This window comes from Lagenorhynchus albirostris, chromosome 8 (assembly GCF_949774975.1).
Source record: "Lagenorhynchus albirostris chromosome 8, mLagAlb1.1, whole genome shotgun sequence".
In the NCBI taxonomy this organism is placed as follows: domain Eukaryota; kingdom Metazoa; phylum Chordata; class Mammalia; order Artiodactyla; family Delphinidae; genus Lagenorhynchus; species Lagenorhynchus albirostris.
Window position 1 is genome coordinate 99,834,471 of NC_083102.1, and position 25,353 is coordinate 99,859,823.

At 41.6% G+C, this 25,353-nt stretch overlaps 1 long non-coding RNA gene across 13 annotated transcripts in view; it reads right to left on the bottom strand.

Moving 5' to 3' along the window:
* LOC132524905 (uncharacterized) overlaps positions 1–25,353 on the bottom strand; it is a 133,188-nt gene that overhangs the window by 91,692 nt on the left and 16,143 nt on the right. For 12 of the 13 annotated variants that reach the window (XR_009542098.1, XR_009542101.1, XR_009542097.1 and 9 more), the window contains 2 exons: positions 24,806–24,894; positions 20,111–20,195 (listed from right to left, as the gene is read on the bottom strand). This is a non-coding gene — a long non-coding RNA (uncharacterized LOC132524905). Of the gene's footprint in view, positions 1–1,509; positions 2,509–20,110; positions 20,196–24,805; positions 24,895–25,353 lie in introns of those variants that run through there. The other variant, XR_009542096.1, reaches the window with a different exon arrangement.

Genomic DNA, 25,353 nt, shown 5'->3' on the forward strand with positions numbered 1-25,353 from the left:
CTGGGGGCACTGTTCTTAAATATGGAAAACTATTTCCTAACCCAGAGCCAGGCTTCAGCCACAATGAGATTACACCAGCATCAGAAAAAGAATGGGGCTCAGATCTTCAGACCAGAACATCCACCCACAAGAACATCATGGAAGAACGGCAGTTTTCTCAGTGCCTGATGTCTGCTTGTATGAAAGTAATAGAGAAGCAGAGAGGGGGCAATAAGGTAAATCGAGTTTAAGAATATCAGGAAGAATAGCAGAACACTGGGGTCTTGGTAAATGAAGTGAGATTCAGGCATGAAACTAAGGCCCTGAGCAACTTAGTTTCAGAGGAGAGCCAGGAATGTTTCTCAGGAGTTGTAAGCACCGGGCCCTGGCTGGGAGTCAGCTGAAGAAGAGGCTCACTGGACGCGAAGGACCTCGGCATCAGACAGTGTGTGCACGGCAGGGGCCTCTGGGCTGCAACGGAAAGAGCCACACACAGGTCCGCAGAGCACTTAGTGAAAAGCACCGGGGGCTGCCTGAAGGCTTCGCTTCAGATGGAAACTGCAGGAGGAATTCTGAACTGAAGTTAGGAGGACACAGATAATGCTCTGGATACCAAATCATGTGGGCCCAGAGAGAAGCAAGGTCCGCCTTCTCACAGGTGAGACCATACTCCCCAGTATAGTGAATGTTCTCTTTTACAGGTTTTAAGAATCAACTTAAAAAAACAACTTAAATCAGCTTCAAGGGTATCTCGTGACGTTTGAGATATAGGTAAATACATGGGTTATTGGCTTCAATTTCAATATTGTTTTAGAATGTTTCTATTCAGAAGATTTCTTTTTTTTTTGGCGGTACGCGGGCCTCTCACTGTTGTGGCCTCTCCCACTGCGGAGCATAGGCTCTGGACGCGCAGGCTCAGCGGCCATGGTTCACGGGCCCAGCCGCTCTGCGACATGTGGGATCTTCCTGGACCGGGGCAGGAATCCGTGTCCCCTGCATTGGCAGGCGGACTCTCAACCACTGCGCCACCAGGGAAGCCCCAGAAGATTTCTTGATTGACAAACTTTGGAATAAAGTTTATGTGGGGTGTATTTAGGGATTCAGCAGGAATGGGATATTTTGAGACTAGATTGTCAGATGGCCACTCACTCGTGCTCCTTGACGAGAGATGGGGAAATACCTACAACAGCATGGGTGGGGATCCCTGCACCCTCTCAAAACCTGACCCCATCATGCTTGTACACATGCTCCTAGTCTGCTTCTCATGGTCCCACAGAACAAGGGACAGCCCCCTTCCCTATGATGTCTTGGCAGGGTCTCTGAGTTCTCCTGCTTCAGTCAAAATATCCTTAGTGCCTTCCGTATTTCCTCAAAGGATCTTTTAATTGTCTTGGCTGCTTTTATCCTGAATGTGCTAGCTTATGAAGAAATATTAGGCTCAGAATTTAAGGTCTATTTATTCCTCGATACATAATCATGAAAAGCGTCAAAGAGCTAATCTGAAATCTGCAGAGAAGAGTAGAACCACCGTGTGCAGATGTCTCTAGTACTAGTCTGTGCTGGGCGAGCAGTTAGAGAGCTGTGTTAGCAGAGTCACATGCTTTCTACTAACTTAAAACCTACTTCATAATTGCCCCAAATTGGAAGCAACCAAATGTCCTCCAATAGGTGAATGGATAAACAAGCTACGATACGTTCATACCACGGAGTATTATTTAGCGATAAAAGAGCGAGCCATCAAGCCACAAAAAGACATATTATTTAGCAATAAAAGAGAGCCATCAAGCCACCAAAAGACATGCAGAAATCTCAAGTGCTGGTTACTAAGTAAAAGAAGCCAATCTGGGTGGTTTCCGGAGGCAGGGGGTAGAGGTGGGCAAATGGTAGTCACTTCTAGTTATAAAATAAATAAGTCCTGGAGACATCACATACAGCACGGTGACTGTAGGAAACAATACCGTATTGTATATTTGAAAGTTGCTAAGAGATTATCTTAAAAGTTCTCATTACACACACACACAGAATTTGTAACTATGTGCAGTGATGAATGCTACCTTTATTGGGGTAATCATTTTACGATATATACCTACATCAAATCATTATGCTGTACATGTATAACTAATTCAATGTTATGCATCAATGAACTCTCAAAAAAATTAACCAGAGGCGCAGCCAAGCCAATCTGAAAAGACTCCACACGATATGATTCCAACTATACGACATTCTGGAAAAGGCAAAACTACAGAAACAGTGAAAAGACCAATGGCTGCCGGTGTTTGGGAGCTGGGGATAGAGGACCGAACAGGTGAAGCACAGGGAATTTTTAAGGCAGTGCAACTATTGTGTATGATACTATGGTGGTGGATAAATGACATTATGCATCTGTCAAAACTACAGGGGGGGCTGAGTCAAGAAGGCAGAGTAGGAGGCCGTGGAGTTCACCTCTTCCCACAGGCGCATGAAGAGTACGTTGACAGATGGAAATTCTCACAGAGCACCTGCTGAGCACAAGCAGAGGGCCTGGGAAACCTAAAAGGACAAGGAAAGATCCATGTGTAACTGGGCAGGACGAAAGAGAGAAAAGGAAAAAAAAAGAAAAGAGGAAGTAGGACAGGACCTGTGCCCCTGTCGGGAAGCTGAAGGAGCGGAGAGCTTCCCGCACCCGGGGAAGCCCCTCACTGCGGAATAGGTCAGCTGAGACAGAAGGGGAGCTTTGGGGGCCCTGAGGAGAGCAGAGCACCCAGTTTGTGGCAGGCAGGACAGAGTGAGACCTACACAGATGGTCATGCCACAGCGCTGCATGACCCAGCCTGAGAGGTATGGGCAGGGGCTGGGTGCTGCAACATGGAGTTTGGAGAGCAAACCTGGGGAGAGGACTGCTGTGGGCTGTGCAGAGACAGCCTGAGGGGAAAGGAGAGAGGAGCTCTGCAACCAGAAAAGCTCCCGGAGGAAGCCTGGTCTGCCGTACAAGCAAAGGGCCATTGTTGAGTGACTGGGTCGCCATTGCGGCCTCTCTCCCCAGGGGCCGGCCCCTGCCTCTGCAGGCACTAGGAGGGGCTCCCACCAGAGCAGGTTCGTGTGCCTCATTCCGTCGCCGCCTCCTCTCCCTCCCACCTGAGTGGGCACATGAGCCCCAGTCGGTTGCCACCTCCACCCCCTTGCCTGTGCAGGGAGCAGACACCTGAGGGTAGTCCACACGCAGAGGTGTGGCGGAAACCAAAGCTGAGCCCCAGGGGCTGTGTGACTAAGGAAGAAGAGCCGCGGCCACTAACCTTGGATTAAACCCCACCACGACTGGCTTGGTAAACTCAGTGCCTGCGGAACATCTGAACGGACAACAAGTGCTCCTGCAACTGAGACCGGTCTTGCTTTCACAGCTATGGACTTTGTGGGCACGTACATGCCAGGGTTGGGCCAGGCCGGACTCTGAGCTGCATCATAACTCCCACAGTGGGTCCAGATCCATGATTACTGCAATTCTGGAACCTGACTTCAGTGGATCTATGCTGGTGGCCTGGTGTGAACAATGCTCGAGAGACACCAGGGCCAATTGCCGGCTCACCCACAGATAAGGTGGAGCAGAGAGCAGTGCCAACAACAGTGTAATCTGAGAGCTCACACAACAGGTGAAAGGCGCCACAACAGAGCACACCCACAGGTGAACAGCTCCAAAGGAGGAATACTCAGTGGCTTCTCTCGCAGTGGGAGTGCTCCAATTGCACATACCTCACACCGCAGATCAGAAACACAGCTAGGAAACAGATCTGGGGGCCTCTACTGCAACAACTAGGGAGCAGACTACACCTCTGACAGGGCAGTGACAACCACAGAGCAAACGGGAGGCCCTGCTCAATACCCAGTGTAGGCTCTGGTCACCACAACACCAATCAAAACCCCTGTCAAGGGGATAAAGGCCAGCATACACTGAAGAAAGTGGTGGCAGACATCCATACTAAAAACAGCCCTTGTACCAAAAAAAAAAAGAAAAAAAAGAAAAAGAAAAAAATTAAACCCATGCAGGCTACACAGCATCGTTCCCACTTAAAAATAGTCCTCCAAGACAGTCTGAGGGTCTGGCATCAGGAAGAAGAACGCCCAGAGCATTTAGCCTTGAAGGCCAGTGGGGGTTGAGTGCAGGAGCTCCTCAGGGCTGGGAGAGGCAGAGACTCCACTCTGGGAGGTGCACACAAGGTCTCACGTACACTGGGACCTGGGGAACCGGGGCTAGACCTACCTTTGGGCCTTGCAGGGCCTCCTGGGGAAGTAGTGGTGGGCTGCAGCTCACAGTGGGGGCAAGGACACTGGGAGCAGAGGCCCCAGGGAATAGTAATCGACATGAGCGCTCCTGGAGGACCCCGTTTCAGCACCAAGACCTGACCCCACCCAACAGCTTCAGGCTGCAGTGCTGGAACTCCTCAGGCCCAACAACCAGCAAGACAGGAACACAGCCCCACCCATCAGCAGATAGGCTGCCTAAAGTATTATGCTCACAGCCACCCCAAAGCACATACCCTGGGCTTCCCTGGTGGCGCAGTGGTTAAGAGTCCATCTGCCGATGCAGGGGACACGGGTTCGTGCCCCAGTCCAGGAGGATCCCACGTGCCATGGAGCGGCTGGGCCCGTGAGCCATGGCTGCTGAGCCTGTGCATCCGGAGCCTGTGCTCCGCAACAGGAGAGGCCACAATAGTGAGAGGCCCGTGTACCGCAAAAAAAAAAAAAAAAAAAGCACATACCCTGATAGGGAACTGCCCAACAGAGGGACAAGACCCAGCTCCACCCACCAGAGGGAAGGCACCAGTTCCTCCCACTAGAAGCCTGCAGAAGCCCCTGGACTAACCTCACCCACCAGGGGGCAGACACCAGAAGCAAGAGGAACTATGATCCTGCAGCCTGCAGAAAGGAGACCACAAACACAGTAAGTTAGACAAAATGAGATGATAAGGAAATATGTTGCAGATAAAGGAGAAAGATAAAAACTATAAGAACAACTAAATGAAGAGAAGATAGGCAAGCTACCTGAAAAAGAATTCAGAATGATGATAGTAAAGATGATCCAAAATCTTGAAAAAAGAATGGAAGCACAGACTGAGAAGATAAAAGAAATAACAAAGAGATAGAAGATTTAAATTTAAAGAACAAACAGAGATGAATAACACAATAACTGAAAAGAAAAATACACTAGAAGGAATCAACAGCAGAATAACTGAGGCAGAAGAACGAATAAGTGAGCTGGAAGACAGAATGGTGGAAATCACTGACACAAAACAAAGAAAAAAGAATGAAAAGAAATGAGGACATTCTTAGAGACCTCTGGGACAACATTAAATGGACCAACAATCGTATTATTGGAGTCCCAGAAGAAGAAGAGAAAGAGAAAGGGCATGAGAAAATATGTGAAGAGATTATAGTCGAAAATTCCCTAACATGGGAAAGAAATTGTCACCCAAGTTGAGGAAGCTCAGAGAGTCACATACAGGGTAAATTCAAGGAGGAACATGCCAAGACACATATTAATCAAACTGACAAAAATTAAAGACAAAGAAAACATATCAAAAGCAACAAGGGAAAAACAACAAATAACATACAAGGGAATCCCCAAAGGTTATCAGCTGATTTTTCAGCAGAAACTCTGCAGGCCAGAAGGGAATGGCATGATATATTTAAAGTGATGAAAGGGAAAAACCTGCAACAAAGAATACTCTACCTAGCAAGGCTCTCATTCAGATTCGAGGAAGAAATCAAAAGCTTTCCAGACGAGTAAAAGCTAAGCAAATGCAGCATCACCAAAATAGCTTTACAACAAATGCTAAAGGATCTTCCCGAGGCAGGGGAATAAAAGAGGCCAAACTAGAAACAAGAAAATCACAAATGGGAAAGCTCAATGGTAAAGGCAAACATACAGTAAAAGGAGGAAATTATCCACACACAAATATGATATCAAAACCAGCTACCATGAGAAGAGGGGAATACAAATTCAGGAAATGGGAATTGCATTTGAAATTGAGACCAGCAACTTAAAACAACCTTGATATATATATATAGACTGTTATATCAAAACCTCATGGGAAATGCAAACCAAAAAACTACAGTAGATACACACACGAAAAAGGAAAAGCAACCCAAACACAACACTAAAGATGGTCATCAAACCATCAGAGAAGACAGCAAAAGAGGAAGGGAAGAAAAAAGACCTACAAAAACAAATTCAAAAAATTTAAGAAAATGGTAATAGGAACATACATATCAATAATTACCTTAAATGTAAGTGGATTAAATGCTCTAGCCAAAAGACATAGACTGGCTGAATGGAAACAAAAACAAGACCCATATATATGCTGTGTACAAGAGAACCACTTCAGACCTAGGGACACATACAGACTGAAAGTAAGGGGATGGAAAAAGATATTCCATGCAAATGGAAATCAAAAGAAAGCTGGAGTAGCAATACATATCAGAAAAAATAGACTTTAAAATAAAGACTGTTACAAGAGACAAGGAAGGACACTACATAATGATCAAGGGATCAGTCCAAGACGAAGATATAACAATTGTAAATATATATGCACCCACCATAGGAGCACCTCAATATAAAAGGCAAACACTAACAGCCATAAAAGAGGAAATCAACAGCAACACAATAATAGTGGGGAATTTCAACACCCCAATTACACCAATGGATAGATCATCCAGATAGAAAATTAATAAGGAAACACAAGGTTTAAATGACACATTAGAACAGAAAGACTTAATTGATATTTATAGAACATTCCATCTGAAAGCAGCAGAATACACTTTATTCTCAAGTGCACAAGGAACATTTTCCAGGGTAGATCACATCTTGGGCCACAAATCAAGCCTCGGTAAATTTAAGAAAACTGACATCATATCAAGCATCTTTTCTGACCACAACACTATGAGATTAGAAATCAATTACAGGGAAAAAATTGTAAAAAACACAAACACATGGAGGCTAAACAATATGTTCCTAAATAGGCAATGGATCACTGAAGAAACCAAAGAGGAGATCAAAAAATACCTAGAGACAAATGACAACAAAAACACAGTGATCCAAAACCTATGGGATGCATGCAGCAAAAGCACTTCTAAGAGGAGAAGGTTATAGCAATACAATCTAACCTCAGGAAACAAGAATCAACTCAAATGAACAACCCAACCTTACACGTAAAGCAACTAGAGAAAGAGGAACAAACAAAACCCAAAGTTAGTAGAAGGAAAGAAATCATGAAGATCAGAGCAGAAATAAATGAAATAGAAACGAAGAAAACAATAGCAAAGATCAATGAAACTACAAGCTGGTTCTTTTAGAAGATAAACAAAATTGATAAATCTTTAGCCAGACTCATCAAGAAAAAAAGGGAGAGGACTCAAATCAATAAGATTAGAAATGAAAAAGAAGTTACAAGTGACACCACAGAAATACAAAGGATCATAAGAGACTACTACAAGCAACTATATGCCAATAAAAGGGAAAACCTAGAAGAATTGCACAAATTCTTAGAAAGGTACACCCTTCCAAGACTGAACCAGGAAGAAACAGAAAATATGAACAGACCAGTCACAAGTACTGAAAATGAAACTGTGATCAAGAAACTTCCAACAAACAAAAGTCCAGGACCAGATGGCTTCAAGGTGAATTCTATCAAACATTTAGAGACGAGTTAACACCTATCCTTCTAAAACTTTTACAAACAAATGCAGAGGAAGGCACACTCTCAAGTTCATTCTACGAGGCCACCATCACCCTGATACCAAAAACCAGACAAAGTTATCACACACAAAAAAAGTTACAGGTCAATACCACTGATGAACATAGATGAAAAATCCTTAACAAAAAACTAGTAAACCAAATCCAACAGTACATTAAAAGGATCGTACACCATGATCAAGTGGGATTTATCTCAGGGATATAAGGTTTCTTCAATATACACAAATCAATCAGTGTGATACACCACATTAACAAACTGAAGAATAAAAACCACATGATCATCTCAACAGATGCAGAAAAATCTTTTGACAAAATTCAACACCCATTTATGATAAAAACTCCAGAAAATTGGCAAAGGGGGAACCTACCTCAACATAATAAAGGCCATATATGACAAACCCACAGCAAACAGCATTCTGAATGGTGAAAAACTGAAAGCATTTCCTCTAAGATTAGAAACAAGACAAGGATGTCCATTCTCACCACTTTTATTCAACATAGTTTTGGAAGTACTAGCCACGGCAATCAGAGAAGAAAAAGAAATAAAAGGAATCCAAATTGGAAAAGAAGAAGTAAAACTGTCACTGTTTGCAGATGACATGATACTATACATAGAGAATCCTAAAGATGCTACCAGAAAACTACAAGAGCTCAACAATGAATTTGGTAAAGTTGCAGGACACCAAACTAATACACAGAAATCCTTGCATTCCTATACACTAAAGATGAAAGATCAGAAAGAGAAATTAAGGGAACAATCCCATTTACCATCACATCAAAAAGAATAAAATCCCTAGGAATAAACCTGCCCAAGGAGGCAAAAGACCTGTACTCAGAAAACTATAAGATACTGATGAAAGAAATCACAGATGACACAGATGGAGAGATATACCATGTTCTTGGATTGAAAGACTCAATATTGTGAAAATGACTATACTTCCCAAAGCAATCTACAGATTCAATACAATCCCAATCAAATTACCAATGGCATTATTTTTTTACAGAACTAGAACAAAAAAATCTTAAAATTTGTATGGAGACACAAAAGACCCCGAATAGCCAAAGCAGTCTTGAGGGGAAAAAAATGGAACTGGAGGAATCAGACTCCCTGACTTCAGACTATACTACAGATCTACAGTAATCAAGACAGTATGGTACTGCCACAAAAACAGAAATATAGATCAATGGAACAGGATAGAAAGTCTAGAGATAAATCCAAGCACCTATGATCAATTAATCTATGACAAAGGGGGCAAGAATATAAAATGGAGAAAAAACAGTCTCTTCAATAAGGGGTGCTGAGAAAAATAGAGAGCTACATGTAAAAGAATGAAATTAGAACACTCCCTAACAGCCTACAGAAAAATAAGCTCAAAATGGATTAAAGACTGAAATGTAAGGCTGGATACTATAAAACTCTTAGAGGAAAACATAGGCAGAATACTCTCTGACATAAATCGAAGCAAGATCTATTTTGATCCACCTCCTAGAATAATGAAAATAAAAACAAAAATAAACAAATGGGGCCTAATTAAACGTAAAAGCTTTTGCATGGCAAAGAACACCATAAACAAAATGAAAAGACAGCCCACAGAATGGGAGAAAGTATTTGCAAATGAAGTGACTGATGAGGGATTCATCTCCAAAATACACAAACAGCTCTTGTAGCTCAATATCAAAAAAACGAAAAACCCAATCAAAATATGGGCAGAAGATTTAAATAGACTTTTCTCCAAAGAAGACATACAGATGGCCAAAAAGCACATGAAAAGATGCTCAATATTGCTAATTATTAGAGAAATGCAAATCAAAGCTACAATGAGATATCACCTCACGCCAGTCAGAATGGCTATCATCAAAAAATCTACAAACAATAAATGCTGGAGAGGGTGTAGAGAAAAGGGAACCCTCCTACACCTTTGGCAGGAATGTAAATTAGTACAGCCACTATGGAGAACAGTATGGAGGTTCCTTAAAGAACTAAAAATAGAATTACCATATGACCCAGCAATCCCACTACTGGGCATATACCCAGAGAAAACCATAATTCAAAAAGACACATGCACCCCAATGTTCACTGCAGCACTATTTACAATAGCCAGGTCATGGACGCAACCTAAATGTCCATCAACAGAGGAATGGATAAAGAGGATGTGGTACATATATACAATGGAATATTACTCAGCCATAATAAAGAATGAAATAATGTCATCTGTAGCAACATGGATGGACCTAGAGATTGTCATACTGAGTGAAGTCAGACAGAGAAAAACAAATATATGATATCGCTCATATGTGGAATCTAAAAAAAATGGTACAAATGAACTTATTTACAAAACAGAAATAGAGTTACAGATGTAGACACAAACTTATGGTTCCTGGGGGTGGGGAATGGCAGGGAGAGGGATAAATCAGGAGATTGGGATTGACCTATACACACTACTATATAAAAAGTAGATAACTAATAAGGACCTACTGTATAGCACAGGGAACTCTTCTCAATACTCTGTAATGACCTATTTGGGAAAAGAATCTAAAAAAGAGTGGATATATGTTTATGTATAACTAATTCACTTTGTTGTACAGCAGAAACTAACACAACAACTATACTCCAATTATACTCACCTATAATCCAATAAAAATTTGAAAAAAAAACTATAAAGCTACACAACACAAAGAGGAACCCTAATGTAAACTATAGATGTTAGTTAATAATATATCAATATTGGTTCATTGATTATAACAAATGTACCATACCAATGCTAGATGTTAATAGAAAAAAAGAAAAAGAAAAAAACCCCAACTCTTAAATAAAACCTAAAGTAGTTTTCATAATCCCTCTAAGCATGTCATTTCATCCCATTATCCTGTTTTTCTATTACCTTCTGGACCCAAAAGCAGGCTTTTTATTTAGTCCCTATTAAACTGCACTGTGTATTTATTAGTCTGATAGTGTTTGACCATGATTCTACCACCCAGCACATGCCCTATTCTCTTGTAGGTATGTATTACCCAGTAGTTTGGTGAGTATGTTCTTTGTTCATGTATACGTCATAAATTAAAATGAATGAACCAATTTCTTCAACAACTATTTGTTAAGTAACTGGTGTGTACCAGGCATTGCTCTGGTATCAGTGAGCAAGATATAAGTTCTGGTGGAACTTATATTCGTGAGCAGGAAGACAGACAATAACCAATAACATCACAAATGAGTTCTCAAATAGGTTAGGAAAATCTAAGCATCATGGGAAAAACAGAAAGGGGTGGAGGGGATCATTAATTATTCAAGTGCCCTGGATCTGGGCTTGGAAGGAACATGGCGGGTTTGAGGTAGTGTGGAAAGGCCAGTCTGTGATGGCCACGTGGAGAGCAGGAGACAGATGAGGCCACAGGGTGCTGCGAGGCCAGAGCACGCTGGGCTGCATGGGCTGAGGGGAGGGCTTGGAACTCTATGCCCTCCTTCCCCCCACAATAGAAAGCCATTCCACGGTTTTAAACAACAGGGATGATGAAACAAGCCTCTCAAAGAGAGAACGGACGGGAGGGAGGTGAGAGGCGCCGTGGGGAGGAGAGCAGCAGCAGTCCAGAGGGGCTGCGGGGCTTGGAGCAGGACAGCGGGGAGACGGGAAAGCAGGGGCCGCTGAGAGGAAGAGCTGACTCCCCGGCCTCCGTGAACAGTCAGGCGGGAAGGGGAAGCGCTCACCGAGACCGGAAGTCCTGGAGCCGGGGGAGAGGTCCGGGCAGCCTGATGGGGTGTGAGGCGCCAGTGACGTGCACAGGCAGGAGAAGCGGCAGGCAGGTGCATCTGTGGGGCTGGGGATCAGACCCGTGCGTTCATTCAACAAGACATAGCTTTCCCTGGCTAGGGCAGTATCATAGTCACTGTTCCTGCATCTTGCAGAAGTGTCGCAAAGGCATGTTACGGGAGACGAGAACAGGGCTTCACGCCACGCGGACGTGAGTGCAGTTTCCTTGAGCTCACTGAACTTCTCTGAGTCTCAGCTCTCCCTCTTTTGCAAGTTCTGGTCATCACTTCAGTGAAGGATTTTTGTCAGGCTTGAAAAAGATAACGTGTTAAAAAACTCTAAAAGATCTTTTCTATTTGAGATGAGAATCCTCAAGTCCCCCCTGTCTCTGTCCCTCTCTTTATCACCCCTCCTCTATTTTTTCTTCTAGAGTTTCCTATTTTACTTTCAAAAAAGGAATTTTGTTCTCACATGTCTTATCCCCAGGGTATCTACACAGTCTCCTCCTCAGTGACTGACATGCCTCTAATAATCTGCTCTAGGATTTTTTAATGTCGACCATAAGAAGGTTGTGGACTTAAGAACGCATCTTATTTTCTTTTGTCAAGGCTTTACCTACATTTGAGACTCCCGTCTCTTACCAGCCTTGCACAAATCCTAAATGCTCACGAACAGCATTTGTCATAACGTCAATCCGCCATCACTTGATTTCAATCCGGCTGCACCAGGCAGTGAAGGAGAAACTGAGAATGTGGGCAGATGGGTTCCTTTGGAGTTGGGATTTGACGACACAGCTTTGGTGGAAAGATAAGAAAGCAAGAAAAGTGCAATGCTGATGTACTATTGTAAAATGGTCAATCATTCTGTTCAGCCTTGCTGATAGAGTGAACTGGGAAACTAGGATGATATATACATCCCAGTGATACAAAGAGCAGTGTTACTCGGAATAAAAGAAAAGGCAAAGAGAAAGAACGGCAGGCTCGGTGACATCTAAGCTCATTATTTCAGAGGTGGGATAATCACAGTGTGACCAAGAGAAGAAACTGCTTAAGTGAAATAGAAGTGAAGATTGTCAGGGTTCAGGAGAAGAATATTTTGAGAAAAATTATAACATGAGATAAGAGTCTCTAACCAGATATAGAAACATGCTATAACATATCATGTTTAAAGCAAAGAAATATGGCTGAAAAACAGAAAAACATATGAGTGGTAAAGTATAGACAGCCCAGAAATTGACCTAGATCAGTGTGGGATTATTGAAATATTGCTGGATAATGAGTGGGAAACAGCAGAAACTTAATAAATTATATTGGGTAAAAATTAGACAGTATTTTGGAAAAAGTAAATATATAACCATATTCGGAAATCTCTGAATATATCAAAGAACTAAATATTAGGGAAATCACAGACGAGCTTGCATAAAGGCAGAATTTGTTATAACTTTAAACTGTTGATATCATTTGAAGAATTGAAGCAATATAAAAGTATGAGAGAAAAACAACAGATTCTATTACATAGAAATGTAAAATTTTTGTAAGCAAAGAAGGGTTAAAATAAAAATGCAACAGAAGACTGGGTAACACATACAAACAGAGTGCATACATATAATAAAGCAAGTGGTATAAATTGCTACAGCCCTAACGGAACGTTAATCGACTATGGAAATATTCATATAATTTGGACCAGTACTCTAACCTCTAAAAATTTATCCTAAGGAAATAGTAAAAAGGAGAAAAAGTTAGGTCCATGAGAGTATTAATTGCAGGATTATCTGTAACTGTAAAATAATAAAAACAAACCAAATATCTAACAATAAGGGAATGGTTAAGGAAATTAGGACATAGTGGCTCAATGACATATTTAGCTATTAAAATGGTAATTTGGAAAACGATGTAATAACACGAAAAATATTTGAGATAATATTTAAAGGGTATGGTAACATTTATATGGTTATGGAAGAACACTAAAATAGCACACTGGAGAGTTAATACAATTCTTTTAGTGTGTTAGGATTATGGGTGATTTTATTTTGTAAGTTTCATTTAAGAGTTTAAAATAGTATATGGAAAATTCAAACAGAAGACATGCACAAGGTAGGAAGGACTACAGGTGTTGCTGAAACCAGACTGGTAAGTCACCCAGGCTAATGGCACAGGCTACAGGAGTTCTGGGTTGTGTCTGAAGCCCCCACAGGGTTTCCTTATCACCCCGATTCCCTCACCAATACTAGAATTAATTTATGTTACTCACAGGAAGTGGTTTGCTTAGATGACTGACTTAATGTCCTCAGATGAGTCTCCTCCCTGAGGCACTGCCCCTCCTAGTAACTACGCACCACCATCATTTTCTAGGCAATAAAAATTTAGGACGGTCAAGCCTAAGCTTCTGAAATGCATAAAAACTGACGTTTTCAAAGTTTGGGCTTTTTCAAAACTTCCTGAATCTTCTGAAAGCAAAATGGACCCATAAGCACCAATTCTATTGGTCCTTCACTTCCTCTGTGCCCAGACAGAGGAAGATTTCTTCATTTTACTCTACGTCCTCTGCCAGGTAATTTGTGGACCTTTTGGATTATGGATCTTCAAAACATGGAGAAAAGAGGAGAAATGAGACCTGAGACAAGGAGGAACAGAGGAGGGCCAGGAGAGGCTATCAGTCTACAAAGTAAGGCAAGGGGATGTGAGAGGAGGAGGGGCTTGGGGGGGACGGGTCTGCCACCAGAGGGCAGATCCAGGGTGCAAAGGAAGGGGGTGAAGGAAGGGGCTTTGGAGAAGGGCTGCTCTGGGTTCCGAGTCTCTCTCGAGGTCCCTGCAAGATGCCAGCGATGCCTTTTTAATTAGTTTGTGGCTGAACCATACTTCTATACGTGAGCCATTGATTTCAGGGAGGGAGCCACACTGGGCCTGAGAACTTATAAGTGCCTCCCTCCCCTCCCTATGGATACGTCCTGGGACATCCTGGTGCCACTCCAGACAAGAGGCCGGGTGGTTCGTGCCTCTCCTCCTTCCTAAGGACCAGGCCCTGTCGAATGGCTCACGGGAGCCAGAGCTGAAAGTTTTCTCTGCTGGATGTTTCTGCCAAGGAAGGAAAGTAAAAGCAGAATCTTCCGCATCAGAGTTAAATGATGAAGGATACCAACTAGAACAGTATTTCTACGTATTTCCATTTTCCATGAGAGACTGTACCTCATGGAAATTCCTCTCTGGAGTAAAATAATTAAAGGTAGATACAAGTGTGTCCTTTTGCCACACTTTTAGTATTAGTTCTCTTAAGGGGTAATATTTAACATATTTATCCACTGCCTAGGACACAGGCACCAATCATTAAAATGAAACAGACATTAGCCTTGACTGGCTGGAGTGACAGGGCGTTGTGAAGGCTTGGAGCAGGGACCATTTACCAGCCACTTGGAAATACTGCAGTATTTTAACAAAAGTGTGGCCATGTTGGCATCTACTTATTATCAGCCTTGGTTCTTCCTCTTCTCTTCTTCCCCCTGGTAGCTGCAGCCTCTTTTTTGTCCCGCCTGACCACCGCCAGTGCTGGGTGTGATTCCCTTTCACTCTGATCATGAATTACTTCATGTGCCTGGTGGTGACCGGGATCCTACAGGTAGACTTACTCCTCAGGTGCGAATGGGGGCAAGTGGGTGGGTAGTGGTGCGACAGCCAGGGTGATGACCCCAATTGTCATGGAAGCGGAGGACGGCTTCCGTCTTGGGCAGGAAGTCAGAGAGTGCCCGCGGTGGCAGAATGGAGCCCGTGGGGACATTCCAGACGGGGAAACTTTTCCCAGTGGTATAACACTGGGTGGCCCCTAACATCTCCAACCTTCTCAAAGCTGCAGACGTTGCTCGCTTTTGTGAGACCACGCAGACCCCTCACTGAGCCCAGCTGCAGCCCTGTTTCGTAGCAACGAATTCCCTCAACGAATCCCCTGGATGAATTCCCAAAGGAGGGGTGGGAGCGGGGACGGGCAAGAGCTTCCTGTGAGCTACACTGATTTCATTAATTTCATCCTCAGTACTTGTATCATCCACTAGAACAAGTAAATCAAGTTATATAAGGATGGCTGTCTCGATTCAAGCTGCAAGGAAAAAAAGAAGCAAGTGTTCCACGTTACAAATAGAAACAAAGGGGAAAGAATGACGCTTTAGAAGAGGTTGATGATTTTAACACCTCCAGGTCTATACTCATTTACTCAGTACAGCAAACCCTACTTGGTAAAGTAAGACAAAAGAATGTCCTGTTAAAGAAGCACACAAAACATTTGCATTTGAATGAGTACAATCCCCAAACCTCAATGCTGAAAAGCAGCAGCTGGGGTGCAGTGGAAGGAACTTCTGGACCAGGAGCTGAGAGAACTGGGCTCCAGGCCGGCTCTGCCATTCAGCAGCTGCCTGACTGTGCCCAGCTCAGCCGGCCTGAGCTTGGGTTTCCTCTTCGGTAAATGAAATGCTCGACTAAAGGATCTCTACAATCCCATCGAGTGGCAATCTCTCTTACTGTTGTCTGCAGTAGACACAAATGAATGGCAACTCCTGACCACCTCTGCCCTCCCCACCCAGCTCACAGCCAGGTGAGTCTGGTGGTCCAGGGAGTGGCAATGTACGATGGTTTATTTATCTATATTTCCCCCAGTACTTCTCTTAAATAATTGATAGTAGCTGGAAAATGCTTTCAAACTTAGAAGTCACTGGGCAGAGATGAGAGGTTGACCCTTAGACTGACTTTATTTAAAGACCACCAAAATCTGCAAACCTTCTATACTTTCCTTGCTGTGTGTGGCAAACTTTTTTTGCAGAAGCTGAAGTGTCAAACAACATTTTGTACGTGGTCCTGCCCTGTCTAAGGTAAGGGTGACCTGCCTATAACTTCTCTCCATTACAGACACGCCAGGCTCCTTTAGGAATGGCTATCAGCACTCTTCCTTGACAGATAATGTGCATTTCTTTATGGCATTTTGATAATTATTTCCTTAAGCCATTAGTTAAAGATATTATTGATATTTTACTTTTCAAGTGCGTAAGTGCTGTGCCTATAAGTATTAATAGCTATGATTTGATAAGAACCTACCACATGCAAGTTTCCAGGATGGAAACTTTATATACAATATTATTTAACTGTCAAAATACCTCTTTGAGTGGAGATATTCCTATCTCCAGTTAACAGATCAGGAAAAGCTAAAAATCACGTAAGTATCTCGCCCACTGTCAAACTGACGGTGGGGCAGAAATCTGACCCCAGGCCACTCCAGCTGCGGTTTCCCACTCATCCCCTCCCCCATCCTTTCTGGATGCCAGGCTCACAGCTTTCATTCCTATGGTTTTTATTCCCCAATTCTTATAAATTCTTTATATTAAGAAGTATCTGCTAGCATCATTTGCGTTCATCCCAATATATTCCCTATAATTTTAGCATAATCAACTTAGAGCCTTATTTATAGTGAAGAGGTCATGCTTCATACAAGAGGGCTTGAGTGGACCTGAGGCCAATCCTCAAGAGACCTAAGGATTCAGCACTGCTGCCTCCCAGTGGCTGTGAACCTTGAGTGACTACCGAGCTTTAGAGAGACCTGCGATTATAGTGATTTTGGGTAGAATGAAGATGTGGAGGAAGGAAAAGATAGGAAAGGTTCTAAGGAAATATATACTATGAGGCTTGATGACTGGGTATGGAAAGTGGTGGTAAGTGAGAGAGGCTGGAAAGTAGATGATGTTTATCACAATATTGAAATGAAATTACAAAGGGTTTGGTGGGGGACAGAGGGACTTGGAGGCCAGTGAGAAGACCAGTGGGTTGAATGTGGAGTTTCACTAACGTTTAGGAGGTGATCACAGCAAGAAAACAATCAGTAAATAGTCCGAGAAGGAACAGGAAGAGAGTAGAATAGAAATGGGGAAAGATGATGTGGAAGAGAATTTTAAGGACTAGTCAGCCAAGGGTGTAAAATGTAAGAGTTTATGATTGTATTAAGCTAACTGTTAGTTTAAGAAAATTGCTTTAAAATTACTGCAGCAGATAACTTGACTTCTAGAAATACACAGCGAAATAACTTGTGTAATTTCTCCATTATGTGTCATTCTTTAGTCCCTAAGAGCCCTGAAAACAGATATTACACTGGTAGAGGAAAATGACCCCAGAAATGGGTCACGGTAGAGCCTGCAAAAGATTTGTTTTGCCTACTTTATAGATTTTTATCAACATTATGAAAGTAAATCTTATTAATTTTATGAGTCAATAATATCCACCCCAAGGATTGATATTTATGAAATAAGTAAAACTAGAATGCTGACTTAAACCCCAGGGAACTTTGTTATAATGAGAAATCCTCAAGACCTGAATTTAATCAAGAACTTGAGGATTTTACATTGTGCTATTAGTCATACTCCTCAGGATTTAGCTCATCATATACTCTTCCTTCATTTAATAATTTTTTTCTAACTTTGCTGATTTAGAAGCATTCCAGAAACTGATCACGACGCAATAAGCATTACCAACAATGACCCTATTGTAGTGGAAATGACCTCATTATCACTCTTGTTGCCAAAAGCAATCCAGGGCAGATGTGGTCGTGGTTTGAGATGAAGAAAACAGTCTTAGGATGAAACAGAGACACTGGGAAGATGTCTCCCCCCAAATCCCGATCTGTTCCTCTTACAAAAATGATCATGAAACTTTGGTTCCAATACCAATGAATGCACCGCTGATTTAAGAGACAGTGCACGTCAAGCTGGCGATTAGAATTCTATAAATGAGGTATGGACAGCATGACGTGAGCTTGGCTGTGTATTTAAGAGCAATAGCTGGAGTCACAGCAGTGACTGCCCTGCACCTGTGGCTTCTGCTCCCAGTTACAGCACTGCCGTAAATTCAGACATCTCCCTAGCAGGCCTCTGTCACTACCGAGACATAACTTCAAGTAAATATGGCCTTTCCTTCTAACTTTCAGTTCCTTTTTCAGTCATTTACTTCATCATTACTCATGCTATTATTATTTTATTCCTTCAACAAATTATTTTTTGTTTACCTTTCTATGTGCCTTTCCATGTACTGTTCTAGCGGCAAACAAGACAGACAGCATCCCTGGCTCTATGGGGAGACAGAGCCGATGGGCCCCGCTGCTCAGGCCCTCCCCACTTCTGGTGGCTGAGCAGAGAGCTTGGGAAGGAGACCTGAGCCAGTTTAACAGAAGGATGGGCTAATTACTAGTTTCCATGACCTGGAGCATCCTCCTTTCCATCAAAGCTACTTCCCCAGCCAGGGAACTTACGTGATCTCAAGGATGTTCTCTGACCCTGTCCCTCATCCACAAAGTACTCACCACAAATGTATGGAACATTGCAGGGGACTGTCCTTCTTCATTGGTACCTTGGCCATGGGACATATCTATACCCGGCCTAAGCTCTGACAAGTAACAAGAGTCAAGGAGATTCTATCTGCTTCTACTACTTCTTTGAAGGTTTTTCTCAATAAACTCTATATCTGAACTGGATGGTGCTGCAACAAATAAATAGATAGAGATACAATTTCCGATAGTGATAAGTGCTGTGAAGGAAGCAGAACAGTGCAGTTGGATCGAGAGGGACTGAGGCTGGGTCAGGACCAACCTAGGCAGGACAGTCAGGAAGGGCTTCTTGGACGAGATGGTAACAGAGTCAAAGCGGGAGTGATAAAGGGCAGGCAGCCCAGCAGAGAAAGAACATTCAAACACAGGGAACAGCAAGAACAGTGGCTTGGATGAAAGGATGAGATTGAAATGTCTGTGGGACAGAAAGAAATCGAGCACCACAGTGAATGAGGGAAAGAGTATTAGGGGTGACTTCAGAGAAGTAATCAGGGGACTGGTAAGGAGATGAGGTTTTGTTCTAACTGGAATAAGAAGTTATGGGAAAAAAGAAAAAAAAAAGAAGGAGCTATGGGAGAAGTTAAAGTGAAGGATTAATAAAAATTGATAAGCATATTTAATAGTTTAACTCTTGGATCTGGAGGAGAATGGCATGCAGGTGACATGGAGGGAAGCAGGGAACTAGTTAGGAGGCTACCACCGTGGTCCAGGGGAGTGGGGAAAGGTAGAGGGGCAAAGACTGCTTAGTCTAATTACGGGACCTGCAGTGAGTGTTGGTGGGATGGGAGAGGTGGGAACAAGGCGAATCACAGATGATTCCAGAGTAGAGAGGGGCTGTAGCCCTTTTAAAAGCTGGTGCACACGATCGCTCAAAATTCTGTAAAATTAACCACCAAGAAGAAAGTAGGAGGCCACAGGAAATAAAGATGAACAAAGACTGGAGGGTGCAGGGTGACAGGAAGCTGGAGACAGGCAGTGGTTCTGAAACATTCCCGGGAAGTGCTAACTCCTGCAGTTCCTTACAGGCAGCTGTCATCTGAGGGCTGCTTTTAGGGGGTCCCGCAAGCTAGCACTCACTGCAAAAATGTGGCAGATTATTCTTCAAACCTGCATTTTAAAAGGGGGATGAGAAGATAGACTAAGCTTGTGAGAAGCTTTTTTCTTTTCTCACGGCCCTTTATAAAAAAAGTTCAGGACCAGAGTCTCAAGCTGACTGCGGGGTTGGCCACCAGACTTTACCTCAGAAATTGAGAATTAGTCACAAGATTCCATGTAAGCCACAAAAGAGAAGTGGGAAGCAGACAGCACTCACCGAACTGCGATGTGCCAGGCCCCGTACACATTATCCGTTAATCCTCAAAAAGAACCCGTGAGAAAGATGTGCTTTCCTTCAGGATCTGCAAGAACAAACTGAAGCTCAGGGAGGTTTATGAACAGCTCAAGGTGTCCCCGACGGTGGCAGGGATGAGCAGCAGGGATGAGCCCCGGGCTCCGCCTCCTGGGCCAGGTGTGGGGCTGCTACAGGTGAGGGCACCTCCCCTCACACCATCACCGTGCCCGCCCTGAACTCTGGCCTCTGCTTTCACTATCACGAGGTTCACCCCTGGGACTGGGGTCTGCTCTCAGGGGAAGAGTCATAAAAATGGGAAATTTACCAAGTGACCTCTCTCCTTCCCCGTCCACCCCCCTGCAGAATCTGCCTGCTTTTCCTCTCTCTCCTACGTCTTCATGTAGTGTTTAAAATATATTATGTCGAGATTACAGTTATCTTCAGGAGAGTTCCTCGACACTCTATTACTGAGAAATAATGTTTTAAACAAAAAAATTCTGAATCAAATAAATGGTTTCTAGAAATGTATTCATTTTCTTTTCACCCTTTACTCTGATAGAATGAATGCTTTTTGGTGCTCACTAATCATCTCATTTTAGTCTCTTTTTGTAGAAGATCTAGTTGGTTCCTACGCTAAACCCGGTGCCCATAGCGTAATAACCACACAATTCCACTGGCGTTTTCCACATTGCATTTTGGTATCTTATTTATGTTTCTGTACTGCCCCCTAGTGGCTGACTGTCTGAAATACAAATCAAAGTACAGCAGGCCCTTTGTATCCATAGGGTCTGCGTCCGGGGATTCGACCAACCACGATCCAAAATGTTCAAAAAAACAAATTCCAGAAAGTTCCAAAGAGCAAAAATTGAGTTTTCTGCAAGCTGGCAACTATTTACAAAGCATGTATATTATACTTATAAGCAACTATTTACATAACGATAGCATTTACATGGTGTTAGGTACTATAGGTAATCCAGAGATGATTTAAAGTATAGGGGAGTTTGTGTGTAGGTTATATGCAAATACTCTGCCATTTTATATAAGGAACGTGAGCATCCCTAGATTTTGGATTTTGGTATCCACAGGGGTCCTGGACCCAATCCCCTCAGATACCGAGGGATGACTGTATTATTTTCGAAATGCAGGCACTTTTTCTAGAGGTAAGACAAATCTCAGACAGTTCAATTGGTTAGTAACAACTTGTAGTAGACATAAATCTTCCTAACAACAATCTTATTGATCGTGAACTATTTCAATTTTGACTTTGACAACAATAGAAAAATTTTTAATGCTTAGAAGAACTTTAAAAGTTCTGGAGATATTTAAAGAATCTGTTGGCATAGTTGGAATGTAGACAATAATTAGGTATATTGGAAAAGACTCCTGAAAGCCCCTGGAGAAGAAAGTGCTGGGCCTAGAACCTGATTTGAGAGGAGGCCGGGGGAGTATATGCTTTCTTGGAGTAACATCGCCATCTTGCGTCTTTCTTAAATACTGCTGATAAAAATAAGCAAACCCTTATTTCTTTTAGCACTCCTAAATGTTCTCTAATTAAAGAAATTTGAACATTTGTTTCAAGGTTCAAACAGAAGTTTTATTTATTTAAAGAAGAGTTTTTTAAAAGACTGTATTGAGGTATGATTTACACTCAATAAAATGCACCCTTTAAAGTGCACCAGTTTTCAATGCGTTTCAAAAATGTAAACTCCCAGGCAGCCACCAGAACAATCAAATTGCATAACATTTCCATCATCTCCCAGAGGTACCCTAGTGCCTATTTACAGATAACCCCATGCCCAGCTGTTGCCCCGGGCAACCACTCATCTGCTCTCTATCATTAGAGATCAGTTTTGATGTTTAGAATTTCATATAAACGAAATCATACAGTATGTACTCTTTTGTGCCTGTATTTAAGTATGTGCTTTTTTTCTTCATCATAACATTGTTAAAATCTGTTCATGCTTTTGCATCTATCAGTAGCTCATTCATTTTTGCTCCTGAGTACTGTTCCTTTGCGTGACTACTCCTCTATTTACCATTCTCCTGTTGATGGCCACAGCTTGTTTCCAGTTTTTAATTATTTTGAGTAAGACTGCTCCGAAAGTATGTGTATAGTAAGTGTGTACAAATGTTCTCATTTCTCTTGGTAAATACTTAGAAGTAGACGGCTGGGTTTCAGGGTAAATAGATGTTTAACTTTACATAAAACAGACAAAGTATTTTCTAGCATGGCCTTACCATTTTATTTTCCCAGAGCAATCAATGAGAGTTCCAGCTTAGTCATATCTTTCATATTTGGTGTTGTCATTCATATTATCCATTATGATGGATATATAGTAGTAGCTCATGACGATTTTAATTTGCATTTTCCTGTTCACTAATACTGTTAAGCATCTTTTCATATGCTTATTGGTCATTCATATATATTATTTTGTCAAATGTTTAATTAATTTGCTTCCCTCTTTTTATAAAGTTGGGTTGTCTTCTAATTATTGAGTTATAAATTTCTTTGTATATGCTCTGCATGTCTTTTGCCAAATACATGCATTGTTAGTATATTTTCTGAGTCTGTGACTTGCCTTTTTGTATTCTTAAGTGTCCTCTGAAGAGCAAACATTTAAAATTTTGATGAAGTTTATTCATCAATAATTTTTATAGGTATAGCTTTTTGTTACCTATCTAAAATTTTTGCCTATACTGAGATCACAAAAATTTTCCCCTATGTTTTTTTCTAGAAACCTTATAGTTTTAATATTTGTATTTTGGCCTATGATCCTTTTCATGTTAATTTTTGTATATGATAAGAGGGAAGTACTGAGGTTTCCTTTTTCCTAGATAGATACCTAAATGCACCAGCATCTTTTCTTAAAAAGACCATCTGTTCCCCTTGGCCCCTTTCTTGAACATCAATTGACCATATTTGTATGGGTATATTTCTGGACCCCTTATTTTATTCCTTTTATCTGTTTATCAAAACTTAGACTTGTCCTGATTACTCTCATTCTATACGTCTTGAGATCCTCCAAATGTGTCCTTGTTTTAAAATTATTTTGGCTACAGTATGTCCTCTGCATTTCCTTATATTGGGTTGGCCGAAAAGTTTGTTTGGTTTTTTGCCCTTAGTTGTCTTTAACTTCATTTGAAACAATTTCGTTAGATTGTATTGTGATAGCTGTCATATAAGCGTGCATTTAAAAAAAAACATCAAAATTGGTGAATTTTTGTGTAGCCATTTTAATATCGAATATGGAAGAAAAAGCATTTTCTGCATATTATGCTTTATTTATTTCAATAAAGATAAGAACACAACTGAAACGCAAAAAAAAAAAAAAAAAGATTTGTGCCACGTACGGAGAATGTGCTGTGACTGACTGAACGTGTCAAAAGTGGTTTGCGAAGTTTTGTGCTGGAGATTTCTCGCTGGACAGTGCTCCACAGTTGGGTAGACCAGTTGAAGTTGATAGTGATCAAACAGAGACTTTAATTGAGAACAATCAACGTTATACCACACGGGAGATAGTCGACATATTCAAATTATCCAAACCAAGCGTTGGAAATCATTCGCACCAGCTTGGTCATGTTCATCACTTTGATGTTTGGGTTCCACGTAAGTTAAGCGAAAAAAAACCTGCTTGACCGTATTTCCGCATGTTATTCTCTACTTCAGCGTAATGAAAACGGTCCATTTTAAAAACAAATTGTGACAGGTGATGAAAAGTGGATACTGTGCAATAACGTGGAACGGAAGAGATCGTGGGGGAAATGAAATGAACCACCACCAACCACACCAAAGGCCAGTCTTCATCCAAAGAAGGTGATGTTGTGTACGTGGTGGGATTGGAAGGGAGTCCTCTATTATGAGCTCCTTCCAGAAAACCAAACGATGAATTCCAACAGCTACTGCTCCCAATTAGACCAAGTGAAAGCAGCACTCGACGAAAAGCATCCAGAATTAGTCAACAGAAAATGCATAATCTTCCATCAGAATAACACGAGATTGCAAGTTTCTTTGATGACCAGGCAAAAACTGTTACAGCTTGGCTGGGAAGTTCTGATTCATCCGTAGTATTCATCAGACATTGCATCTTCAGATTTCCATTTATTTCGGTCTTTACAAAATTCTTTTAATGGAAAAACTTTCCATCCCCTGGAAGACTGTAAAAGGCACCTGGAACAGTTCTTTGCTCAAAAAGATAAAAAGTTTTGGAAAGATGGAATTATGAAGTTGCCTGAAAAATGGCAGAAGGTAGTGGGACAAAATGGTGACTACGTGGTTCAATAAAGTTCGTGGTGAAAATGTGTCTTTTATTTTTACTTAAAAACCAAAGGAACTTTTTGGCCAGCCCAATACATTTTAGGATCTGCGTGTCAAGTTCTACAAAATAGCTAGCTGGGATTTTGATTGGGATTGGCATTGCATCTATTAATTTGGGGAGAACTAACATCTTAACAATAGTGAGTCTTTCAATCCATGAACACGATATTTTTCTTTACATCTTCAATTTCTCTCACCAATTTTTTTATAGTATTCAGTGAATAGGTTTTGCAAATATTTTGTTAAATTTATCTTTAAATATTTCATGATTTCGATGACAGTATATAAATATAATGGTATTTAAAAATTTTCATTTTCTAATTTTTCAGTATGTAGGAATACAAGTGGTGTTGTATACTGACCTTGCATCCTGTGGCCTTCTTAATTCACTCATTAGCTCTAACGTAAGTTCTGGAGATTCCTTAGGAACTTCTACACACAATCATGTCATCTGCAAATAAAACAAATGAACATTTTTGTTTCCAAGACAAAAAATGCCTTTTACTGCTGTCTTGCTTTTTTTGTACTGGCTAGCCTGGCAAGGACTTCTTGTGCAAGGCTGAATAAAAGTGATGGGGATGGAGCCTGATCTTAGGGAATATGGATTCAATCTTTTCTGTTAACTGTGATGTTAGCTGTACATATTATGTAGAAAAATGTCTTTTATCAGTTGCCTTTTATTCCTATTTTGGTGCAAGTTTTTGTAATAATTGCAGACTAAATTTTGTCAAATGCACCTTTTCTTCTCCTCCTGAAGCAGGAAAACTTATTTTCCCCTTCTTTATTCTGTTAAGGTTGAGTTACAGTAATTTTTCATATGTTAAGTCAACCTGGCACTCCCAAGAAAAATTCCACTTGGTCATAATATATTATGCTTATTACACATAGTTAGATTCAGTTTGTTAATAGT